General features: G+C 33.9%; 1 pseudogene; it reads right to left on the bottom strand.

Annotated features, from left to right (window-relative positions):
* Positions 1-921: 921 nt before the first annotated feature.
* LOC145049697 (U-box domain-containing protein 4 pseudogene) lies at positions 922-1,795 on the bottom strand (annotated as a pseudogene).
* Positions 1,796-9,015: the final 7,220 nt, after the last annotated feature.

Genomic DNA, 9,015 nt, shown 5'->3' with positions numbered 1-9,015 from the left:
TGGCTTCTTCATATCATGCTTCCGAAATTACCCTTACATAATCCTTGGTAGCTAGTAATAACTTAACATTTAGTAGTTTGACCTGAAAATGTAAATAGAATTTGTGAGCGGGATGAATATAAAGAAATTTTGAAAATTAAAGGGCTTTATACTTGAAGTAATTGTGAACTAAACGCCCAACTTCAAATCATCAAAATTATTTATAAGATGATCACAGCCTGTTGGTATACGAGTTTTTTCAACTTGTTTTTGTCCTCTCCGTAGGCTCCTTTTTATACTTTTTTAAACTTGTTTTTTTTTTATCAAAAACTTTCCTAACATATTATTTATTTTTACGTGAAGGAGTTTGGATTGGGAATTGTTACTTAAACTATCAATGAAAATAATGAAGCTTCAAGTTTCCTTTTAAGGTTTTGTATTACATTCTTTTAGGTTTGTGTTATTATATACAAATTGTTCTACTCAATAAACAAGATGTTTGCCTACACTACTAGAAAAACAACCTTTAATGACGCGCAAACAATGACACGCGGTGATTTACGATACGCAAAAGCGCGCGCTCTAAAAATAATGTCATCTCTTCAAACTTTTGAAGGATAGAGGTCACGCTTTTGTGCGTGCCCTAAAATTAATGTCCAAGAAAAAAAATTAAAAACACGGAGGGCACTTAATTAAAAATGGGCATCGTCTAGAAATGTCGCTTTATATTTTTTGAATGAAAGGCGTGTTCTCTTTTTTTGCAGCTGGGGGGAAAGAAAATCCCAAAAGTTTGAAATGCCGCCATTGTTATCCTCTATCTTATTTCCATCTTTCTTCTCTCTCTCTCTCTCTCTCTCACTCACTCTCTCTCTTTCTCTATCTCTCTTACTCTAATACCCAAAAAAACCATAATATCATCACAAATCCTCTTTTCTCCCACAACAAAATCGCGATATCACCAAATCTTTGATCCCGCAAGTAATCTGAGTTCACCTTTCAATTTCATTTGTCTCGCAAGTAATCTGAGTTCACCGGTGGCGTTCCTGACTGTATCAATGGAAGCGCTGCTCAAGTCGCTGACCAATTTCTTCACCTGCGTTTCGAGTTCCGTGAGATCAGTTCTCGCTTCAGTAGCAGAAGAAACAACTCTCGGCCCAAAAGATGATCTCCGCCATATTTGGTTTCGTGCTCTGTTTCCAAATCGAGGTGAAACTGCATGCTGGGAAGCAGCAATGGCAGCCTGAGGCTCTGCCTCCAGCTCCCCTGAAGCATCACTGTTGTAAGCGGTTGCCGGAGCTGAAGAAGACGACTCAATTGCAGGTGCCTCCGGTGGTGATCCTTCATCCACTCCAGATGGTCCAGGTCCAGGTCCACCGGAATCCAAACTTTTCTCACCGGATTCAACCGTATTAAACTCATTCCCCTTTCCAGAATCTTCTGAAGATGAATGAACATGACGATGCACTGGAGAAGAAGCTTCTTCCTGATGGATTCCATTCGATCTAGGTGAAGTAGGTTGATTCAAGGTTAACCTTAATGGCTGCTTTACAGGATCTGGGAGTTTAACATTGTGGGATTCACACCAATTAGCAATCAATGCTTTCACAGTGTAATTAGGAATCAAATTATTATGAACAAGAGTTTGCATTGTTTTAGGGCAAACATTGAGTCCAAGATCGATCCAATTACGAATATACCCCCGCTCATATGTCTGCCTAGAAGCTACAATCACAGGGTCTGTCATCAATTCAAGTGACAGTGGACAACAGAAGTCTGGAGGAATTGGAACAAGGTTAGAGCTTTCTGATTGTTTCATTTCGTGAGTGTTTTTTTTGGGTTTTTGACAGATTTGCCCATAGGCTCTTTCAAGTCTCTACAACTATTTTGAAGGTCCACATGGTTTTTTTTTGGCATGATGCATTTGCTTTGTCTTACTATTGTGTTGCTGTTTCAGGGATTTTGATGCTTTTATCTCTTCATTTGAAATCATATATTTTTAGTGTTCTGTTGCTTTTGTGTAGCTTCCCTCGTTTGTAGTTTTGTTGGTAGTAGCCTTGTGTTTGTACTCTTTTCCATCTTCCTGCAGCTGCAGGTGATTTTTATTCTAATGATTTGCTTCTCATTAAAAAAAATCCAACATAGTAAAATCTCTTTGTTTTGTTTAGTTATTTTAATTGTATGATTATGTCATTCTAGGAGAATATTCTATTATTACCCTCCAAATCATTGAATATCCATTGATTTTTACCAAATATATCAATGAGAAAGTTGAGATTTTGACGTTTGTTTGTTTGAGTACCATTGATTTTTACTCAATATATGGCTAGAAAGAGAACGCCATACCTTATTTTTTGTTATTCAGTTGTTTTAACGACTTCCTTTTGTAATTAGCAGGCTGTGTAAGAGAATATGATGGAGATCCCATGGGGTATTAAAAATTTCATACATACACTTAAGAGCTTTTAGTGTTTGTTCCATCTTAGTATGTCATAAGTAGTGCCTCTTGATTTTTTATGATTTAGTTTGTAAGTTATGCATATTTCTAGATACATTGTTTTTGATACATGCCTGAAACCAATGAGCTTTTATGATAAGTAAACACTCAAGTACTCATTTTATATATTGATTTTTTGTACTTCTTGCCTACAATTGAGTTTTTGTTATGGGTAATTGATTTTTTGCAAATGACTATATATAGATACTGATTAGATAATGTTTGGAAGTGTTAGTGTGTATATGCCCTGCTTTTTTAAATAAAAAATTGGTTTCACCTTTCTTTTATAAGTATATGATGTATATGACTTAAGTCTATTGTGCATTTTAAGGTATAAAAGAAGGGCATTATTAATCTTTTTGCCCAGGGCATGGAAAACCTATGGACCGGCCCTGCACAAGACAATCATGCATGTGTGTAACAAGAGCAATCATTTCTTCAATATACTCCAAATCCCCAATCTTTTCTGCTTGTTCAGCATTCTCCTTCAAGTTTTCAAGTGCAACAGCTTCGATTAGAAGTTCTTGATTTGTTCTTAAGCTTAACAAATCAGCAATTTTTGACCTAGTTTCTGAGCTGGGATCAGATCCTTCCACTTGTTCCCTTATAGCTTTTAAGACAATAGCCGATGGCTTTTCATATCCCATATGTTTCATTTGGTTTATTGGTTTGGCCTTCGATGGTGAAGAGGTTTGGCTGAATTCTACTAGTTTTGAATCTTTTAACACTATGGTTTTGTATCCAAATCAGGTGTCCATGATTCTGTTCCTTGTGAAAATTAGATTTGTTTTTTTGGCCATGTACCTATATATAATTTTGTTTATTGGTTTGTTTTTGGGTGTGCAGACTGAGCTGATATATGATGATCAAAATGGAAATATTCTTGTATGGGACTTGATTGCAAACTCTCATTTCAAGACGGAAGATGGAGTTATACATGTTTATGCAAGTGAAAAGGGTAAGTCTGTAAATTAAATTATGATTTTACACTTATAATAATCATTTGTTTTCAACTCTCAGATTCTGTTGATCTCTTTCCTGTTGCAAGCAGTGCAAAAACTTTTTTCATTGACATGCATCACATTCTCAAAATAATCTTTGTTGGAAATGTTCGTTTTGCATGCTATCATCGATTTAGATTTCTTGAAGAGGTATGGTTTTCTTATATTCTATATATATATATATATATATATATATATATATATATATATATATATATATATATATATATATATATATATATATAGTGTGCAATACCTGAACAGGGAAATCCATTTGTGGTCTCCTGGTAGACTAATCCATGTTGTCCTAATTTACTATTGGTGGAAACATTTTATAGTCTCTCTGCTGAAAGAATCCATGGAAAGTAATGATTGATACACACATACACTATCTTCTTAGAAACATTTTACAAGTTTTTATAGTAGTAAAAGTAAATATAAATCTGAGCAGAGAGAGAATCTTGAATTTTGAATCAACCCTATATGTGAAAACAACCATTATGTTTTGAAAATATTAACTTTTTCACCTTAGAATGTAAGATCAACCCCATTCCTTGAATCTTGAATATTGAATCAACCCCATTTAAGATGTACAATCTCTTTATTTCTAATGTGAAATTTAATTTTAAAATTAAAGTTACTGTTTACTAAAGACTGTTACTGTTGACAAAAACCAAGTAATTGTTTCTTGTATGCAGCTCGAAAGAGAGTTCTTCACCGAATATGGAGAGGCAGGAAGATATGAAGTTCAAGACGTGGTTGGAAAAGGCAGTTATGGTGTTGTAGGGTCTGCCACTGATTAGGCTTATTGATAAGTTTCAACTGGTGCCAGGTTTATTTACTTAATTACCCCTCCCTCCTTTTATCCCTCTTTAATGATAATGATTAGGCTTATTGATAAGTTTCTGATTGATATTTATTAGGATAAGAATGCGGTGATAGTGTTCAGGTGGTATCCAGTTTGCCACAGCCCAATTGCCACTTTTGGAACTAATGAATCACAACTGCCCGATCTATCTGCCCGGGTATTAACCAACACAGATACACATGCCCCAATAGTGAACCTAACACCCGAGACTAAAACACCCATAGTTGAAGTAATTGCATTGGAATTATAAGTTACATGGGCATAGTTGAAGGAATTTCACTGGAATTATCTCTTTTTTAGCATGGACAAGAGATGGTCTGATGGAGGAGATTGTATGTCTCAGGGTACCCTTCAAAACTTATACAAACTCATGACAGTAGAAATTGCAGCTTCTGACAAGAGCAAACTTAGTTTGTGCTTCATGTTTATCTTTAGGGGGAACGAAAATGCAAGGGCGTTCTCATCAAAAAGGTACCCTTCAAAACTTGCTACACCACACTCTACACCTAAAATTGGTCCAAGGGCAAGTAATGTTGAATCGTCAAATCAAGCAAATGTTGATCTTCTAATGTTCTTTTACAGGTGGTTAGAATTGGACCTAAAGTTGGTTGCTGATATAGGAATTGTGGATGCTCCAAATGCAGGAAAAAACATGTTTTTAAGTGTTATTAGTGTTGACATGTAGTGTTGTTTGACATGTAATGCTTAGGTAACCTGTTTGACATGTGATATTTTTTTGAAATGAATTATCGTTCTTATGATAATTTCAATATGTTGTTAAAAAATATTATTTATAGATTTACTAATTTTCAAATTAAATTTGCATTTAATATTAAATGCAAATTTAATTTGAAAATTAGTAAATCTATAAATAATATTTTTTTTAACATTTAAAATTACGATACACAAAAATGAGTGTCATCTTTATTTATGACATGGCCTTTCTTGACAGGCGCTTCCTTGATACGCATTGCGTATCATAAACACGCGCGTCGTAAGGTTACGACACGCAAATGCGAGTCGTCTTCCTTTATGACAGGGCCTTCCTTGATACGCATTGCGTGTCATAACCGCGCGTCGTAAATGCGCGTCGTAAATGCGCGTCATAAATGCGCGTCGTCTATAGACGACGCGCAAAAGCGCGTCGTCTCTCTTTATGACAGGGCCTTCCTTGACACGCATTTGCGCGTCGTCTTAGCGTTTTACGACGCGCAATGAGTGTCGTAAAAGGCCTTTTTTCTAGTAGGGCTAAAAGAAAGAGAAACATTTGGGAAGGTCTATGGAAGCTCAAAACAGGCTGATCAGGCTGTTGTAAGTCCCCTGTATTTTACAGTTCCTTTGATAGATTCGTTCATATAAATCAAACAAAAGCCCTTTGTTACATTGTTTCTGATTTGCAGCTGACAGAAGCATTTGGGAAGTTCTATGGAAACTCAAAACAAGGAACCAACAATGATAAATCTCATGGTGGTGTTCATGAGAACTGCATCAAGTATATATCACCATTCTTACTTTTTTTTTCTAATTTAATTTATTATTCTTAATGTTAATGTTGTGAAGGCATAATGACATATATATATATATATATATATATATATATATATATATATATATATATATATATATATATATATATATATATATATATATATATATATATATAGGTTCCACTTCAAGTTTTGGTTCGAAGACAAATAGCTCGGTTGTTGGATCATTGTCTTCAATGTGTTAGACTTGTATACAATGAATTAGTAAAGGTATTATCTTTTTTTCTTTTTCTTTTTCTTTTTTTATAATTCAGAATAAATAAATATTTGGGAAATATTTCAGATCACCCATAGTTGTCTAGTGCATGAACTACAATAGTTTCCTGTTCTTAAGATGCACATTAATGACATTGCTGGGAGTTTTTTGTTTGAAGGTCTTCAACCTTCACAAACAATGATTGGACACTTGCTAGAAATGGAGGTATTAGACCAAAGTACTTCAATTGCGATTTTTATACATACATGTTCCTGTTTATTAAACCAAAGTATTTATGGTGTCAGGTTACTTCAATAAAAACTTGTAGTTGGTATTCACCATTGACTATTGATTGACTTACTTTTTTCTGTTTGATGCAGAGTCAATTGGTAGGGAAATTGTTAATTTTTCAAAGTAAAACAAAGGGTTGATTGAACGAGAGAAAAGAAAACACCAACACTCCATGGCTAATAAGAATAAAAAAGATAAAGATATGAGGAAAAAAGGTAAAACAAACTCGTATGTATGAATATGATTTGTATGGTAATTAAATTTATAGTGTATGTATGTTTTGGTTTACATGCAGTCTTTGTTTGGCAGCTTGGACAAACTTTGTAGCACCTGATCGTCCATGCCACTCTTGGTAAAACAAATTTATAGTGTACTTCTTCCAATTCATGTTAGTAATTTCTCATTATGATGTGTTGTTTCTTGTGCATTTTTATTTTTAGGAGGTATTTTACTTTCTTTAATATTTAAAGTTACAGGACATGAGTATCGGCACATCATGGAACATTTAGGTTAGTTGTTGTTTTTCCTCTTGGTGATCCATCAATGAAGTGGCCAACATCATGTAATAACATTTTAGGGGAAGATGTATGTATATGTTTTTTTTAATGAATAATGTAATCATATGTATGAATATAAAAGGGATATATACAGTAAAGTCCCAATATTTTCATCGATTTGACAAGAAAGTCCTAAATTTTATTTTTTTGACAGTAAAGTCCAAATTACCGGCAGTTTTTGACACTTTTACCCTTTTTTCCCGGTTATCCGGTCATTAGGATTTTTTTGTCAAAAATAATAAAGTTTAGGACTTTCTTGTCAAATCGTCAATTAGGACTTTACTGTCAAAAAAAGTAAAGTTTAGGACTTTTTTGTCATTTTGTTGAAAATATTGGGACTTTAGTGTATATATAACTTTTTTTGGTTAGAAATTTAATGATATGATACTTTTTAAGCATAAGAGTTATTGAAACCTTCACTAATCTGCTAGATCGTATTGAAATCCTTAACGTTTTGCTTCTTGTTAAATCGTTTTTTTAATCTCAAGAAACCGACATTGAAAAAAATTGAGATAATCAAGAAAAAAGAACCAGGGTAGTGTTAACTTTTTGCAACTCCAAAAATGGAGAAATAAGAAACCAAAAAAAAACGAAATTGCCATTCTTTCCTTTCTCCACATTCACACCCTTTTGACTAGACATGTGTTGTTTGTGTTTGTATAAAGCCAGGGCAATTTCGTTTTTTTAGGTTTGTAATTTCTCCATTTTTGAGACTGCAAAAAGCCAACACAACCCTAGTTCTTTCTTTCTTTCTTGATTATCTCAAGTTTTTTCAATGTCTGTTTGTTGAGATTAAAAAAATGATTTATCAAGAAGCAAACGTAAAGGATTTCAATATGATCTAGCTGATTAGAGAATGTTTCAATAACTCTTATGCTTAAAGAGTATCATACCATTAAATTTCTAACCAAAAAAATTATATATACACTAAAGTCCCAATATTTTCAACGATTTGACAAAAAAGTCCTAAACTTTATTTTTTTGACAGTAAAGTCCTAATTGACGATTTGACAAGAAAGTCCTAAACTTTATTTTGTTGACAAAAAAGTCCTAATTACCGGCTAACCGGGAAAAAAGGGTAAAAGTGTCAAAAACTGCCGGTAATTTGGACTTTACTGTCAAAAAAATAAAGTTTAGGACTTTCTTGTCAAATCGATGAAAATATTGGGACTTTACTGTATATATCCCAATATAAAATACAGTTTGTTATTTGTATGACAAAATATTTTATGCAATGGATAGTATTTTTTATATATGGTATTTTATTTTCTTGTTATGAGACATTAAATGCAAATTTAATTTAAAAATTAATAAATATATAAATATATTTTTTTTAGAACATTTAAAATTATGATACGCAAAAATGTGTGTCATCTTCATTTATGACATGGCCTTTCTTGACAGGGGCTTCCTTGATACGCATTGCGTGTCATAAACACGCGCGTCGTAAGGTTACGACACGCAAATGCGTGTCGTCTTCGTTTATGACAGGGCCTTCCTTGATACGCATTGCGTGTCATAACCGTGCATCGTAAATGCGCGTCATAAATGAGCGTCGTAAATGCGCGTCGTCTCTCTTTATGACAGGGCCTTCCTTGACGCGCATTTGCGCGTCGTCTGAGCGTTTTACGACACGCAATGAGCGTCGTAAAAGGCCTTTTTTCTAGTAGTGACATGAACTTTTCTGTAAAAGCTGAGTAGGGAAATACAATCGATAACCCTAAAACAAAACATGCATGCATAATCAATAGTCTAACCCTAACAAGCCATAATGACGGATGAATAGGCCCAATCCACTAACATAAGACTAAATACGTACAAAAAAATTGACACAACATATTAAATAACCTAACAATCTCCCCCTTTGTGTCAAATAAAGAGAGGAGATTCTTCCTTATTGCACTTTCTCAACCTTGAACAACCGAGTCATCAGATTCAGAAGGGTATTTCGGATCGTGAGATACCATCTGATCATGTAGGTAAAACACTTCTGATCATCTGCATTGTTGGACTTTGTAGCTTCAACCAGACCTAAAATTTTTCTTAAAGTAGAGGTTGAATATAGATGCTTGTCGCGTAAGA

The sequence above is a fragment of the Lactuca serriola genome, chromosome 5 (genome assembly GCF_051521515.1).
Source record: "Lactuca serriola cultivar US96UC23 chromosome 5, Lser_US96UC23_V15, whole genome shotgun sequence".
NCBI classification, from domain to species: domain Eukaryota; kingdom Viridiplantae; phylum Streptophyta; class Magnoliopsida; order Asterales; family Asteraceae; genus Lactuca; species Lactuca serriola.
This window is presented reverse-complemented; position numbering and strand designations above follow the sequence as displayed.